The sequence below is a fragment of the Diaphorina citri genome, unplaced genomic scaffold (assembly GCF_000475195.1).
Source record: "Diaphorina citri unplaced genomic scaffold, Diaci psyllid genome assembly version 1.1 scaffold717, whole genome shotgun sequence".
NCBI classification, from domain to species: Eukaryota; Metazoa; Arthropoda; class Insecta; order Hemiptera; family Psyllidae; genus Diaphorina; species Diaphorina citri.
Genome location: NW_007378150.1, coordinates 182,257 through 199,901, shown reverse-complemented (window position 1 = coordinate 199,901; position 17,645 = coordinate 182,257).

The following is a 17,645-nucleotide window of genomic DNA, read 5'->3' as shown; positions in this document are numbered from 1 at the left end:
TTCAGTTAAGTACCTATATAATTATTAAAATTTTCCTTGATCAAATAAAGTACCTATTTACCTAGGTTGGTGCCTACATAGGTATTATGGTATTGTTGATTTAATACAAAACTCCAAGTTTGTTTTACTGTCTACAAATATTTACTTTCACTGTCAAAGTCCTAAACATGGAAAGTACAAATACTTAGAAGTGGATAACAACCAAATAAATGCAGTGTCTACAAAAAAGCATTCATATAGCATTGGAAAAATGGTGACCTTTGAGTAAGCAATAAGCATATTGACCTACCCCAACAAATATCTGAATGGGATTTTTCCATATGGTAGTTTGAACCAAACTTGTTGACACAAATGTTGTTATTTTTTGATAATGATGATTCCTACTTGCTGTAGGTACCTACATAAGTATATTGACTTGTAGGTAGGTAAATAAATAGGTAGTTTACTTGTTTAATTTCCATACCTACCTAGATGGTGGATTAGTCATCTTTATTAATCTAATTAATCAATTAACCCCGGTTATGAGGAGGGCATGGGTTTAATTCTAGCCAAGATGTAGAATTTTACCCTTGGTTGTTTTTGAGAATTTGACCATAATAATAGTAGTAGGTACTTAGGTAGTCTACTGCTGGAGTAAAGGGATTTTTAGATTTTTTAGCCCTATTTTATCTGTAGGTATTAGAGCTATAAATAACACTGGCCTGCAAAATGAAACGACCTGAGAGTTGCAAGCCAACTTTTAATCAACTCGGGGGTTTTCGAGGTCGTTGAATCCGAATATGATGACCGTTTTTCTGGGTTGGATCAAAAATTGCGTTTTTTACGCGTTCACGTTTTTTCAACCATAGTTTTACGCTTTATTTTTTTAATTTAGGAACACCCTGTATATGGCCTGAAAAGGGACTAGATATATGTAAAGTATTGTGCTGAATCCGAATATGGTCTTAGATTTCATATAAACCTAACCAAAATCCCGCCATGTCCGAAAAGCCGTCGGAAAAACGGCAAAAAAAGTCACTTTTTTTCACATTTCATGCCTAAAATATATATTCTGGCGACTTCAAAAAAATTGATAAAAAAAAAAATCGCCGGTAGCGTTGGGAAAGCCTATTAAGTTCTGCGTCGAATGATGAACCCGAGCCCCTCGTATTAGTCCATTGCACAAGTAATGAAATTTTCTTATGCGGTAAACATATCATAGTTAGATTATCTGCCTAGATTTTCCATGTGAGGAAAACGTTCTACGTTCTATTGGAAAACTCGATAACCGAGGGTCAAAATTCATCCGGGACTTTTATCTACCAAGCGAGACCATTTTCCTTAACCCTTTGGTATGTCGAAAGAAAACAATCGCGTACGTACGTAATATAATCCTTTATCCTTTCTAATACTTACCTACTCACTCCGTGAATACCTATCTCGTAAAAAATGCCTTGAATGACTTAGAATACTTTAAAGGCGAACACTAGCATACACTAGGCTGGTTAGGGTTAGCTGTTCTCCTCCCTGTTTATAGTCCCACAGCCAGACGCTAGTCTACTCTTTGTTTAACGTCCCCTAGCCTGACCCCTTTGACTTAGTTTATATTGATACCTATACATTAAAGTTTAGGCTTGTCCTAAATTTTACATTATTAAAAGGAATTTTAATTGTGGTAAGCATATTTAAATGCTTGTCACAAACATTGTTCCCGATTATTTCACCTAGATAAATTTTATGACATGACTTGGACTCAAACCACCAACCTCTAGATCCAAAGTCCAACGTGTTAACAACTGAACCACTGAGGTTGGTATTACATTATTAATATTGTTACATTATTACTTACTTGTGGGAGAATGACCTAATGGCCAAGTTCCCAACATTTGACAACAACATATTACTTACTTTACTTAAGTACTTATTGTTATTTCCTTAGAGAAGGAGTTCTTATTTCCTAGTTAGGTACCTATTTGTTTCATTACCAACTTTAGTAAGTAGGTACTTATATACATATAGGGTACTTACCTACTTATAGTAACTATTTACTTTTCATAGTACCTGAATGGTGAGTATAAATACCTACTTAAATTGTGGCTTGGTCAGTGTAAGTAAGTAGGTAACTTGTTTTACACAAGTACTTACTTATCTACTATTATTTTATGAGCTCTTTGGGAGTCTACTTTACATTTACCTTGATACCTACCTATGAATGTGTGCATTAAATTCCAAAATATCTTCCTGAACTAGGGAAGTACTTCAGTTCTAATCTGATTTTACCTACTTAACTTATCTATGCCCACTGAATATAGTAAGTAATTTCAGAAATGACACTGCTTGCTCCAATTAAATAATCCAATTAAAACCTTCACTTGATTGAAATCAGATAACAATCATTATTGCTGTTAATCTGTGAAACCTTGTGACACTAACACTAGAAAACTGGAAGAGTTAATCAATTGAGAAAAAAATAATGTGTAGTTTTGTAAGTTCTATCTAAATACTTGAGCATTTTTGTAGGGATCAGTATTACATAGCTGCTTATTTACTTTCAGTTAAGTACCTAAGTATATAATTATTAAAATTTTCCTTGATCAAATAAAGTACCTATTTACCTAGGTTGGTGCCTACATAGGTATTATGGTATTGTTGATTTAATACAAAACTCCAAGTTTGTTTTACTGTCTACAAATATTTACTTTCACTGTCAAAGTCCTAAACATGGAAAGTACAAATAGAAGTGGATAACAACCAAATAAATGCAGTGTCTACAAAAAAGCATTCATATAGCATTGGAAAAATGGTGACCTTTGAGTAAGCATATTGACCTACCCCAACAAATATCTGAATGGGATTTTTCCATATGGTAGTTTGAACCAAACTTGTTGACACAAATGTTGTTATTTTTTGATAATGATGATTCCTACTTGCTGTAGGTACCTACATAAGTATATTGACTTGTAGGTAGGTAAATAAATAGGTAGTTTACTTGTTTAATTTCCATACCTACCTAGATGGTGGATTAGTCATCTTTATTAATCTAATTAATCAATTAACCCCGGTTATGAGGAGGGCATGGGTTTAATTCTAGCCAAGATGTAGAATTTTACCCTTGGTTGTTTTTGAGAATTTGACCATAATAATAGTAGTAGGTACTTAGGTAGTCTACTGCTGGAGTAAAGGGATTTTTAGATTTTTTAGCCCTATTTTATCTGTAGGTAGAGCTATAAATAACACTGGCCTGCAAAATGAAACGACCTCAGAGTTGCAAGCCAACTTTTAATCAATTCGGGGGTTTTCCGAATATGATTGGATCAAAAATTGCGTTTTTTACGCGTTCACGTTTTTTCAACCATAGTTTTACGCTTTATTTTTTTAATTTAGGAACACCCTGTATATGGCCTGAAAAGGGACTAGATATATGTAAAATATTGTGCTGAATCCGAATATGGTCTTAGATTTCATATAAACCTAACCAAAATCCCGCCATGTCCGAAAAGCCGTCGGAAAAACGGCAAAAAAAGTCACTTTTTTTCACATTTCATGCCTAAAATATATATTCTGGCGACTTCAAAAAAATTGATAAAAAAAAAAATCGCCGGTAGCGTTGGGAAAGCCTATTAAGTTCTGCGTCGAATGAGATCAATTGGGTCCCTCCGCGGTCAAAAGTACCGGAGGTACGATTTTTTTTTCCACGCAGCGGCAGAAATCTGATATGACAAAATTTGTCAAACTAAAAACATAAACGAAACTCAAATATTAGGGGAGCGAGGAAAAGTTTTCTCTCCCGCAGTCTTTGCACTCTGTGTATTTCTTATGGTGATTTTAGTGATCAAAAATTGATCATATCTCAGGATCGGTTTAGATTTTCGCAAAATCCTTTCTTATTGCACACCTAGACCATAAAAGGAATATTCCTACCAAATTTCAGCTTTCTAGGTGTTGTGGTTCTAGAGATAGAGCGATCAGTGTGTGAACTATGAAATGTGAAATGTGAATGAGTGAATGGATCTCGTTCTTATAATATAAGAAGATGATACCTTGTACTCATAAATGAATCGGTCAGGCCAGTGTAATCACTATTGAGGAGCGCAGTAGCCCTCCGCCCCGCCAAGTCAATCAAAATATGAGTTGTATATTATCTGAGGGATAAATGAACAAAACGTGACGAGTGCATCACCCAATGAACATTGAACAAGTATCTATCGAGCATTCTGCCATTCTTTAATTGAATGTTTGTGTTTGTTATTATTAATTTATTGATCTCTTGCCCTGCTGTGGCGTTTATGGCGCGCCACTCAGACACAGGTCCAATTTTTGGCCTCTTCCGTACCTCTAGCTCACGGTCCAACTCGATTTGTAACAGCTTGGAAAGTGCCTTGTAAGCGCTAGTTCGCGGGTTCTTGCCCGGGGCAAACTTGATCCTGAACACTTGATTTTCTTTCTCGGAACGACTGTCTCCTATCCTGTCCTTAACAACAATGACCCAACCAAAAACCTATCTCATGCCACAATTAATGATTTCATACCACAATCTGTTTCATAATCAATGATTTCAGACTGCGAGAGTAAAGTTACTTTTCAGTCCCACGCTGGCAGTATAAACAAGGTATATTCTATTCTAATAATTATTACTTACTTAATTACATATATGAGTTCGTACTGGAAATAACTGGAATCAAGGGGTTTTCCGTGTACGTACACGTTCATTGGGATTGAAAAGGCTGGGGAGAGAGTTCATGTTGACACAATCACGAAACTCTACAGCAATAAGAGAGGAAAATCGTGCACTCCACTAATTGAAACAAGAGTGGAGAGACAGGGGGAGGAAGTGTTCATGAGTGTGTATTATGTACTACTTATGATATATGATATAATTAATATATCTCTCCTAGAAGTGCCCTAGCGCTCTCAATTAACTTGGCCCCTAAGATATGACGCACACGTTCTGGGGAAACTTTTTTTTCTTATTCTTCTTCTTCTTCTTCTCCTTCTCCTTCTTTTTTTTTCAAGAATTTTGGGACTGTAACGACTGCGATCTTGTCCCGAAATCGAGAAAAAGGCTAGATAGGAGAAAGCCAGCCGTTCCGAGAACGAACCCTGTTTCTGATTGGGTGTTTAGGATAAAGTTCGCACCGCGCCGCGGGGAACCCAATATGAACGGGAGGAACACGAGCTTTGAAGCCATAGACGTTATGCAATGAGTTGCATTGATGAAACAGAAATTGGAAATTCTATATGTAATGCAATAGGTTGAATGGGTGAAACGTGAAACAAATTATTTATGTAATGAAAAGCAGAAAATTTCGTGTGTTTGGGTCGCTAGGTTATGCAATAAAAGTAGGCAAGTTTCTTGAGTGTCAATTGTCCATGTGTAGATAAGTATTGTCCATCAGTTCAAATTACCTAGTGTGAATAAAAAAAGCCAAATCAATCGTTCCCAGTAAGAAGGGCCCTATGTTAGTTAGTAGCAAGATATAACACAGACCGTTCTTCCTGGGGACCATTTACATGGAAAACAGGTATTAAAACAGGAACTTTTTTTTAGTGAGTTGTGAATAGTGGATTTTTTTTAATAGTGGAAAACACTGACCTCGCTATTTTTTCAAGAAGAGTGTCGATTTGGCCATCGCGCCTTATTAGAATTCTAAGCATCTTATAGACTGGGGAGTTTTTGAACGCCACAAATGACGTCATACGGTGGTATATTATATAATATAATAATATGTATATTATGTGTATAATACATGCCATCTCCACGCGTCTATACTTAGCATAAACATACATGTAGGTATTTGCATAAATATACAGCGGATAATGTATGGACTTCGTATAGATATACATATGTAGATGAAGGAGACAAATTTAATATACAAACGCACGTGCTTTTTGCGGAATAATCCCCTGTGTATCAGAGGTTGACAATGTTTATGTTGTGTATTAAAACAAAGAATAGATCAGTTGCACTTACTTGGGTGATGTTTCAAAGTCATAGAGCAGGAAAAATGAGGACCAACGGAATGTTTCTTTTTCTTCTACAACTTCTAAATACCGAGATAAAATGATCTAAAAAATACCGGTAAATTGTGAAGTTTGACGTCACAGCATACACTCCCGTAGGCAATGACGTCATAATTCATGACTCCCACTTCGTTTGTTTGTGTGTAAGTGTTTCTGCACATTTTGACGTGAAATCTCATGTCACAACTCTTTGAACTTTTTCATTAGAACGGCAATTAAAAATTTAATTTTTCGACCTTTTAAAGTTACTTTTTTGACCTCATATTAGGATTTTTCACAACTTTTTACGTAGGAATCAACCTTTTATTAATAATATTTTCCCAATTGCTACTCCTCCATTGTTTAACTCCCTTTGACTTAGTCATCTTTATTAATCTAATTAATCAATTAACCCCGGTTATGAGGAGGGCATGGGTTTAATTCTAGCCAAGATGTAGAATTTTACCCTTAGTTGTTTTTGAGAATTTGACCATAATAATAGTACCTAGTAGGTACTTAGGTAGTCTACTGCTGGTGCTGGAGTAAAGGGATTTTTAGATTTTTTTAGCCCTATTTTATCTGTAGGTAGAGCTATAATCCAATTAAATAATCCAATTAAAACCTTCACTTGATTGAAATCAGATAACAATCATTATTGCTGTTAATCTGTGAAACCTTGTGACACAAACACTAGAAAACTGGAAGAGTTAATCAATTGAGAAAAAAATAATGTGTAGTTTTGTAAGTCCTATCTAAATACTTGAGCATTTTTGTAGGGATCAGTATTACATAGCTGCTTATTTACTTTCAGTTACCTACCTAAGTATATAATTATTAAAATTTTCCTTGATCAAATAAAGTACCTATTTACCTAGGTTGGTGCCTACATAGGTATTATGGTATTGTTGATTTAATACAAAACTCCAAGTTTGTTTTACTGTCTACAAATATTTACTTTCACTGTCAAAGTCCTAAACATGGAAAGTACAAATTGATTTAATACAAAACTCCAAGTTTGTTTTACTGTCTACAAATATTTACTTTCACTGTCAAAGTCCTAAACATGGAAAGTACAAATACTTAGAAGTGGATAACAACCAAATAAATGCAGTGTCTACAAAAAAGCATTCATATAGCATTGGAAAAATGGTGACCTTTGAGTAAGCATATTGACCTACCCCAACAAATATCTGAATGGGATTTTTCCATATGGTAGTTTGAACCAAACTTGTTGACACAAATGTTGTTATTTTTTGATAATGATGATTCCTACTTGCTGTAGGTACCTACATAAGTATATTGACTTGTAGGTAGGTAAATAAATAGGTAGTTTACTTGTTTAATTTCCATACCTACCTAGATGGTGGATTAGTCATCTTTATTAATCTAATTAATCAATTAACCCCGGTTATGAGGAGGGCATGGGTTTAATTCTAGCCAAGATGTAGAATTTTACCCTTGGTTGTTTTTGAGAATTTGACCATAATAATAGTAGTAGGTACTTAGGTAGTCTACTGCTGGAGTAAAGGGATTTTTAGATTTTTTAGCCCTATTTTATCTGTAGGTAGAGCTATAAATAACACTGGCCTGCAAAATGAAACGACCTCAGAGTTGCAAGCCAACTTTTAATCAATTCGGGGGTTTTCCGAATATGATTGGATCAAAAATTGCGTTTTTTACGCGTTCACGTTTTTTCAACCATAGTTTTACGCTTTATTTTTTTAATTTAGGAACACCCTGTATATGGCCTGAAAAGGGACTAGATATATGTAAAATATTGTGCTGAATCCGAATATGGTCTTAGATTTCATATAAACCTAACCAAAATCCCGCCATGTCCGAAAAGCCGTCGGAAAAACGGCAAAAAAAGTCACTTTTTTTCACATTTCATGCCTAAAATATATATTCTGGCGACTTCAAAAAAATTGATAAAAAAAAAAATCGCCGGTAGCGTTGGGAAAGCCTATTAAGTTCTGCGTCGAATGAGATCAATTGGGTCCCTCCGCGGTCAAAAGTACCGGAGGTACGATTTTTTTTTCCACGCAGCGGCAGAAATCTGATATGACAAAATATATAGGTAAACTAGCTGAATTCCGTCGCTTCGCTCCGGAATCCCGCTAGTTCATCCCCAGGCATGGCCACACTTGTGGAAAAGGCATGGCCGAACTTGTATTTATCAAACTAAAAACATAAACGAAACTCAAATATTAGGCGAGCGAGGAAAAGTTTTCTCTCCCGCAGTCTCTGCACTCTGTGTATTTCTTATGGGGAGATTTTAGCGATCAAAAATTGAGTCGATTTTTTTTTTTTTTTTTTTTTCCACGCAGCGGCAGAAATTTGATATGACAAAATAAAAATATATAGGTAAATGATACCTTGTACTCATAAAATATCTCCTGAATCGGTCAGGCTAGTGTAATCACTACCTATTGAGGAGCGCAGTAGCCCTCCGCCCCGCCAAGTCAATCAAAATATGAGTTGTATATTATCTGAGGGATAAATGAACAAAACGTGACGAGTGCATCACCCAATGAACATTGAACAAGTATCTATCGAGCATTCTGCCATTCTTTAATTGAATGTTTGTGTTTGTTATTATTAATTTATTGATCTCTTGCCCTGCTGTGGCGTTTATGGCGCGCCACTCAGACACAGGTCCAATTTTTGGCCTCTTCCGTACCAATAGCTCACGGTCCAACTCGATTTGTAACAGCTTGGAAGGTGCCCTGTAAGCGCTAGGTCGCGGGTTCGATTCTTGCCCGGGGCAAACTTGATCCTGAACACTTGATTTTCTTTCTCAGAACGACTGTCTCCTATCCTGTCCTTAACAACAATGACCCAACCAAAAACCTATCTCATCCCACAATTAATGATTTCATACCACAATCTGTTTCATAATCAATGATTTCAGACTGCGAGAGTCGAGAGTAAAGTTACTTTTCAGTCCCACGCTGGCAGTATAAACAAGGTATATTCTATTCTATTCTAATAATTATTACTTAATTATACATATGAGTTCGTACTGGAAATAACTGGAATTAAGGGGTTTTCCGTGTACGTACACGTTCATTGGGATTGAAAAGGCTGGGGAGAGAGTTCATGTTGACACAATCACGAAACTCTACAGCAACAAGAGAGGAAAATCGTGCACTCCACTAATTGAAACAAGAGTGGAGAGACAGGGGGAGGAAGTGTTGATGAGTGTGTATTATGTACTACTTATGATATATGATATAATTAATATATCTCTCCTAGAAGTACCCTAGCGCTCTCAATTAACTTGACCCCCAAGATATTACCACACGTTCTGGGGAAACTTTTTTTTTTTCTTCTTCTTTTTTTCAAGAAGTTTGGGACTATAACGACTGCGATCTTGTCCCGAAATCGCGAAGAAGGCTAAAAGGGAGAAAGCCAGCTGTTTCAGGAACGAATTTTGGGTGTTTAGGATAAAGTTTTCACCGCGCCGCGGGGAACCCAATTTGAACGGGGGAAAAACGAACGAGCGTTGAAGCCATAGACGTTATGCAATGGCATTGATGAAACCGAAATTAAGTAGGTACCTATGTAATGAAATTCTGTATGTAATGCAATAGGTTGAATGGGTGAAACGTGAAACAAATTATTTACTTATGTAATGAAAACCAAAAAAAAAAAAAAATCGTGTGTTTGGGTCGTTAGGTTATGCATCTCGAACACAAACCCATCAGTCCCAAACACGCCGACAAACCCACAGATGACGACTGTCACGAGACTGAAACTGACCATTGTGATTTCGTCAACGAGAAAGAACCTCTGAACAAGAACAATCTGAAAGCATCGGTGACATCTGTGAACAACAAGGATACTAACAAGCAACAGGATGGCGGACTCAATAGCGAAACAAGAACCACCAAACTGAAGAAGACGAATAGCTACAAGGTGAATAATGTGAAGAGTCAAAACAGCAACGGGCATATGCCAGCCAAGCTCCATCAGTTGGAAGAAGAGCTAAGGAAACGTAGTGGACTCTCACGTAGTGGTCTCTTGCTTGCTATCATATTGATAGTTCTGTTATAGTCTTACTTTATTTTGGTTTAGTGTAGGTCACTTTATGAAATTTTCTTGCATGTCTTTTTTGGTCAAATTAAAATCAAATTCTCTTATTTGCACGATACCCCACTCTGTTGTTCTTTTAGTTGCTTTATCCGTGACTTTGCTGCCTTATTTATCCTTACTGTTTTATTAAAATCAAAAAGCATCCACCTCTCAGTTCTATAATTCCATGTTTGACCAAAATTTGGACGTTTTTCAGCGTTATCTGCTATTCAAGTTGACTTTCATTTCAACATTGAATTATTGTAGAACCGGTTGTGAATATGCAAGACATTGGATTGCATTTAACTGTTAATTTCTGAATAAGTAACAATTTACTAGAATGAGCATTTTTTTTCAAATCAAATGTTCTCTTATAATAAGTATCTACCTCCTAATGAACAGTAAGGATACATTGGTATTTTTATTTCACAAATTTTAACGTAGAACTCTTCCCATTATCGTTGTATGCTACCACTAATAACAACCTTTTCTTTACTCAAGCACGGAATGATCAAAGGAAGGACACTTGAGAACTGAGGCAAACCGTTTTATGACTCGGAAAAAAATATCCCATTAATATGTGAATTTGATGGGTAATGAATCCTATTAATGTGTGAATTTGATGGGCAAAGTTTGTGATCCAAAATGGGAGTAACACCAGTTTTATCGACACTGACTCATTGAGACGAACTCGGAATTTTAATCTTTTTTACAAAAACACCAGAAACTATGTCGAATGTACATGTACCACTTTTTAAAACAGAGGTATTTCCTGAAAAAAGTTGCGTGCGAAAACCTACTTCATCTTGTGGCGAGAAAACCTAATTCATTGAATTTAGCTGCTTTTTAAAACGTTTTCTTTTTCGACATTGAGTGTGGTGACAAAAAGCTCTAACATAAATGAACAGGAGTAAAGATTTTTACACTCAAGTGTCCAATGGAGTATTTTGTCACCACTATAAATCAGAACTTTCAGAACCTAATCAATAGTTGAGTTGTATTTTCCCATCGGAAATGATTCCGATGGCGCTCCATCTTGGATTTCCCATGGGTTAGTACAGATACGCCAAAAGAGGGGAAACGAGCTTCAGAAATGTAAATACAACTTTTGGTACGGTTTATCTAATTTCCGCCTTTGTTTTGTGGCCACAGAGAATCGTCTCGGTGTTACATTCAAGAGTAACAAGGGCCGCTGTCGTGGCAGCCTATTTCGAGGCCCAGTCTCAAAGTGGTAATGTTGTCCCCCTTCAGTTGAATGTTGAATGCCCCCTCTGCTAGAGCCCAGTTTTTGTAAAGTGGTGAAGTAAAAGCCCTGTTTAAATCGTTCTATTTTGAGTGTCCGTATGAGTTGGTCTTGTTAACTCTTAAAGGTGTGTCCAAACAGTGGTTGAGTGGGAAGAGCTCCTCCAGGAGAACCCTGCCACTTAAAAAAAAAACATAGTCGACCGGCCGTCGATCGACGAGGAAAATCTATGTTGTCGAGGCAGTGTGGACGTGTCAGTCGACATCGATCGATGGCTGGTCGACTATGTGTGGACAGTGGCCACATCTTTACAGTTATTCTGGTCAGAGCTGAATAACTTTTGTGCTGTTTTTTGGTTCCTTTCTCTCCCCTTTCTTTGCTACTTTTGGAACCTTTTTTGCTTTCCTTGATTTTCGTATCTTTTGTACATTAGCACTAAATCCTATTACCTAGTTAGTGAACAGACTCGTCCTATTACCTCATTGGTGAACACACACTCATTTTCATCTCCCTGTGAGAATAGATATGTTGTCCCTTACCCTTTACTTATCTACATATTCTGAGACACACTCACTCCCCAGCATTGTAAGCTCTCTGTAGGTATTCATCTTTGTATTTGCTATCAACATTATTTATGTAACTTGTTTTTTCCCCTGGGTTAAAGATATTTTTCTGGATTGGATCATTGCGAAAAGCCTTGTAGTCATTTCAAAAATCCATCTCATCTTCCTGCAACATTCCTTACGACACGAATTTATTTTCGAATGCGCTTTGAATGTTCTTTACAAATTTACAACTGCGGGTTGGTAATGTTTAACATATGAACGTTTCTGAGAGAAAAAAATTGAAGGCTCTATTTTTTTTTTTTTGAAAGCATACTTTTTCTCATTTCAAAAATCTGCGGAATGATTTAAGTGTTGTACTGTCTCGACTAACCCTTTCATCTAAAATTACTAACACATAATATATGTACATTATCTATAGTGCGTTATCTACTAGTAACTAGGCTAGCCTACTAGGAATGAAATAGCTTAAGCATTTGAACAATTGAGGCTCACGACGTTCACACTTTTACATTTCACGATAGTCCCAAAAAGAAAGTTTACTTCTGCTTCACACCTTTACCTATGTCTATTTGAAACACCTTTCCCATCACAGTGTGCCAAAATACCTAGGATTTCGTTCTTTCTATAAACTTAACAGGTGTCCTTAGCTTAGCTGTTACTTTATCTATCTTTCTCAAAGATTGGAAGATAATGTGTCGAATCGAGGCCTAACCCTTTCTTTGCCTGAATGACAAGACAAAGTTTCCGTGTCACGTGATCTGTTGGTGACTAGACCTACCCAGGATGTCTCCGCCGTGTTATCTTGAAAGATGAATGAAGACTTGAAGAGAATAAATAAAGTGAAAATGTACCTATTACCTACGTAGTTGTTGCTTCTGAGTTCTGAGATATTTTGTCGCTGTTACCTTCTGAATTAATATTTTTGTTCTCACAAGGCTGGTTGCACTAAAACACTGACCTCGCTATTTTTTCAAGAAGAGTGTCGATTTGGCCATCGCGCCTTATTAGAATTCTAAGCATCTTATAGACTGGGGATTTTTTGAACGCCACAAATGACGTCATACGGTGGTATATTATATATAATAATATGTATATTATGTGTATAATACATGCCATCTCCACGCGTCTATACTTAGCATAAACATACATGTATTTGCATAAGTATACAGCGGAGAATGTATGGACGATATACATATGTAGATAAAGGAGACAAATTTAATATACAAACGCACGTGCTTTTTGCGGAATGATCCCCTGTGTATCAGAGGTTGACAAACCCTTGAGATCCCGCGAATAGAGAAGTTTCTATTTTGTTGGACATTGTGAATGGGACATTTTTCTAACACGAATCATGATAATTTTTAACGCAGGCTTTGGGGAGGAGAGGGAGAGTTTCCACAAGTTACCTAAATTTAAAGGCAAAAAGGCAAGTCCTTATCAGGAGGAGGAGGAGGAGGAGAAAGGAAAGATTTAAGTAGGCATGATTTAAAAAAAAGTAATGTTGCATTGTACCGATATTTTTTCAGCCTCTAGAAGGCTTGTTAAGCTAACAGCCTGTTAGGAAAGTTCCATTTGATTTAAATAGGCTTAACAGAGCTGTTAAATCTAACAGATTGTTAGGGGCTAAAAAAAGGCTGCTGAAATCCACCCCAAGTATCCCTAATATTGTTATTTTTTCAGCCTCTAGAAGGCTTGTTAAGCTAACAGCCTGTTAGGAAAGTTCCATTTGATTTAAATAGGCTTAACAGAGCTGTTAAATCTAACAGATTGTTAGGGGCTAAAAAAAGGCTGCTGAAATCCACCCCAAGTATCCCTAATATTGTTAGGTATATATCTCTGGTATATATCTCTAGTATATATCAGGTATATATCTCTGTTACGGGGTTTGAAGTTCACGGTCACAGGTCTTCCTACCGTCACGGGCTCGAACAGCCTAGTTTGGAGACCGCTGTATTCTATTGAACAATGTTTGAGGTAACATAGGCTTGTGATGGAATATGAAGTGAAGATACAATATCGGTATTTAATGTCAAGGTTGACCTGCCAATATAATTCTCTCAGTGGAGTAAATCAGTAATCCAATAGGCCTGCCTAAGAGACAGGTAAAAAAATCTCTAGAAAAGAGCCCTCCTCTTTTCTAGAGATTCCAAGCAACTTGATGTATATAAGTATAAGTTTGAGAAGCAAATGTGGACAGGTGGACACTTTTTTACTTTTTACTTTTAAAGTACAACGCTCCATGTAACATAATTTATTGATTTGGGGCTTTACTTACTTACGTACTTACTTTTTGGTCCGGACCTTCAAAATTGTTCTGGACTTTTGACCATGGTTAAATTCAGCCTAAGGGCACACTGGCGTGCCAAAACTCGTTTGGCACGCCAGTGTGCACTACTTTTGTCCCTTTTTTTTTTTTTTTTTTTTTTTTTTTTTTTTTTTTTTTACTAGATGCGTATAGGCATGGGATTCTACGACCACCTTCGCGCGAGTGATTTACATAAATTGAACGTTTACTTGAGTTAATCAGATTGGATTCGATTAGTTCTCCTCGTTAGCAGGTATTTATGAGATGCTGTGTCGAATCGAGGCCTAACCCTTTCTTTGCCTGAATGACAAGACAAAGTTTCCGTGTCACGTGATCTGTTGGTGACTAGACCTACCCGGGATGTCTCCGCCGTCCGCCGTCTTATCTTGAAAGATGAATGAAGACTTGAAGAGAATAAATAAAGTGAAAATGTACCTACCACCTACGTAGTTGTTGCTTCTGAGATATTTTGTCGCTGTTACCTTCTGAATTAATATTTTTGTTCTCACAAGGCTGGTTGCACCCCGAAGTCCCAACACGAAGCCGAAAAACGTCGACCTCGCCGGGAATCGAACCCGAACCTCATGTCAGCTAGACCAATGTGAAGACCACAACCAGATGATGGAAACTTGGAAAGTCAGGGAAAATCATGACGACTGGGGTTTTCATTACTGAACGACCGAAATGGGTTTTTCATTTTGTCACTGTCTGTTGTTTCCGAAAAAAAAACAGCCTAAAGTAGGACAATTCACTTGGAGACCTTTCAATTTTTTGAGAACCGTACACAAAAAGACCACACCGAGGCTTAGGTTTAGGGGCAAACAGCCCTAAAGGTTGGGTTAAGCTTATACGAATCTCGAATCTGTATTGAGGATAGAGGACTTCTACACCGGCTCCTATTACAACACAGCTTTTGTTTTTATTTGCCCTGGCTATGGTGGGACATTCCCTGCTAAAGTCAAAAACTGTATTAAAAAAAATGCCAGTTGGGACATAGCAAAAAAGAGGGAAATTGGGGGAAAAAAAAATTCCCCGTTTTTTTTTTTTTTTTTTTTTTTTCTTTTTCTTTTTTTTCAGTCAGTCAAGTCTAAAACTCGAGAGAAAAGATTAAACACGGTGCAATAATACTTGAACTAATAATCAGCTGTAATCTCGGCTAACTATTAGATAATAGGGCAATCAAGTACTATTAATTCCAATAAAAAATGTGATCTATGAGTCTCAGAAGTTTGCGAGAGGAAACTGTAAGAAGTAAGATAAGAAGTCTTATCGTCCCGAAATCAAAGAGAGAAGGAGGACAGGATAAGAGAAAGCCAGCCGTTCCGAGAACGAATCTTATCTGTTTGGGATAAAGTTGCCCCCGGGCAGGAATCGATATAAGATGTACATAAACATGGGGTTTAGTGGATTTTATATACATCAAACATCATGCATCATGTGTTCTAATATGCATAAATTTAGGTATGCTGTACGGTGCGTTAATTATTTTTTTTTTTTTTTTTTTTTTTTTTTTTTGAGAAAATCACTTTCAATAGACAGTTGTTGGATATCACATTATGTATTACAAAAAGTCAATAATGCTCACATGGGATATGAATATGAACAATTTTGCCGGTAAATATCTCGACTCCCCCGGGGATTGAACCCGAGCCCCTCGTATTAGTCCATTGCACAAGTAATGAAATTTTCTTATGCGGTAAACATATCATAGTTAGATTGTCTGCCTAGATTTTCCATGTGAAGAAAACGTTCTACGTTCTACTGGAAAACTCGATAACCGAGGGTCAAAATTCATCCGGGACTTTTATCTACTAAGCGAGACCATTTTCCTTAACCCTTTGGTATGTCGAAAGAAAACAATCGCGTACGTAATATAATCCGTTATCTTTTCTAATACTCACCTACTCACTCCTTGAATACCTATCTCGTAAAAAATGCCTTGAATGACTTAGAATACTTTAAAGGCGAACACTAGCATACATACTCGTATATCCCAAACCTAGGTTCCCCTCTATAATTTTGGAGCATCCACCCACCCACCCCCCGGTCAATCTAATCCACTATTAAACTAGGGGTTCTCCAAGCGAAACCTGGGGGGGGGGCTACAAAGTTTTATACGCCACTGAAGACGTAATTTTTCAGACGAAGCTCCGTCCACACGGATTGACACTCTCGTTTTTCTTCGTGTGAACGCTCCTTTACGAACTGAATCATCCAAGGTGTGTGTGTGGTTAGTAAATTTAATATCACCTAATGCCTGTGTATGTATGGTGTGTAACCACGGAGTTTATTATCATTTAATATTTAAACACGGGCCCCACACCTCAACGTAATATCATAAAAACTCGTTGCTGGTTCCGAACACTGGCTCTTATATGCGGAACGTCAATTAATTTTTCTTTGTTTTAGTCTCAGAAGTTTGCGAGAGGAAACTGTAAGAAGTAAGATAAGAAGTCTTATCGTCCCGAAATCAAAGAGAGAAGGAGGACAGGATAGGAGAAAGCCAGCCGTTCCGAGAACGAAACTTATCTGTTTGGGATAAAGTTGCCCCCGGGCAGGAATCGATATAAGATGTACATAAACATGGGGTTGAGTGGATTTTATATGCATCAAACATCATGCATCATGTCTTCTAATATGCATAAATTTAGGTATGCTGTACGGTGCGTCACTCATCGTTCATTCCTAAAGGTTTGTCCACACATAGTCGACGGCCATCAATCGATGTGGATCGACGGCCGGTCGACTATGTTTGGACACACCTTTGTACGAATATTTCTGGCCAGGAACTCAATCAGAGTTTTCTTAAACTTGGTTTAAATTTACCCCTTGGATTAAGCAATCTGATTAATAGATTTATATTAACTTTTCCCCCCCTTTCAAAACCCTGAAACGCTTATCTTTCGAGCAGATGTGAAAGGGTTAAATCAATGATTCATTGAAGCGTAACCAAATGTTTCTCACTTCTCACGAGTAATGAGGTATTTATTTACAAGAGATAATGAAATGAATTCTCATGTAGGTATTTTACTCATTAGTGATCAGCATAGTGTCTGTAATAGCAGTCGGGAAGAGCATAAGACCTACAATGTGACTTGGGAAAGAAATTTCCTATATTTTTTGTTCATGAAGCTTTCTCAAATTCTTTTCCCAGTGCTTAAACAGGTTATAAATGTTAATGAAAAACTGAGTTTTGTCAAAATAGATTACGATTTACCATAAGCCACCTGTGATAACGTAGAGTGAAACTATTAACTACTTAACTGAGAAATAAGGAAGACCTGTGCCTAAGTGTCCGAATTATGTGTGCATACAGGGACATAGGTGCTCACAGGGCGTTTAATGGGAGACAAAATTCAATCCGAATCGGTAAGTAAGAATGAGATTTTCCAGCGGATTGTGAACTATAGGAAGGGTGGCTTGGGGTAATTTTGAGGCATGGTTTACCCTGGGGTAGTTTGATATTTTAACGGACAAC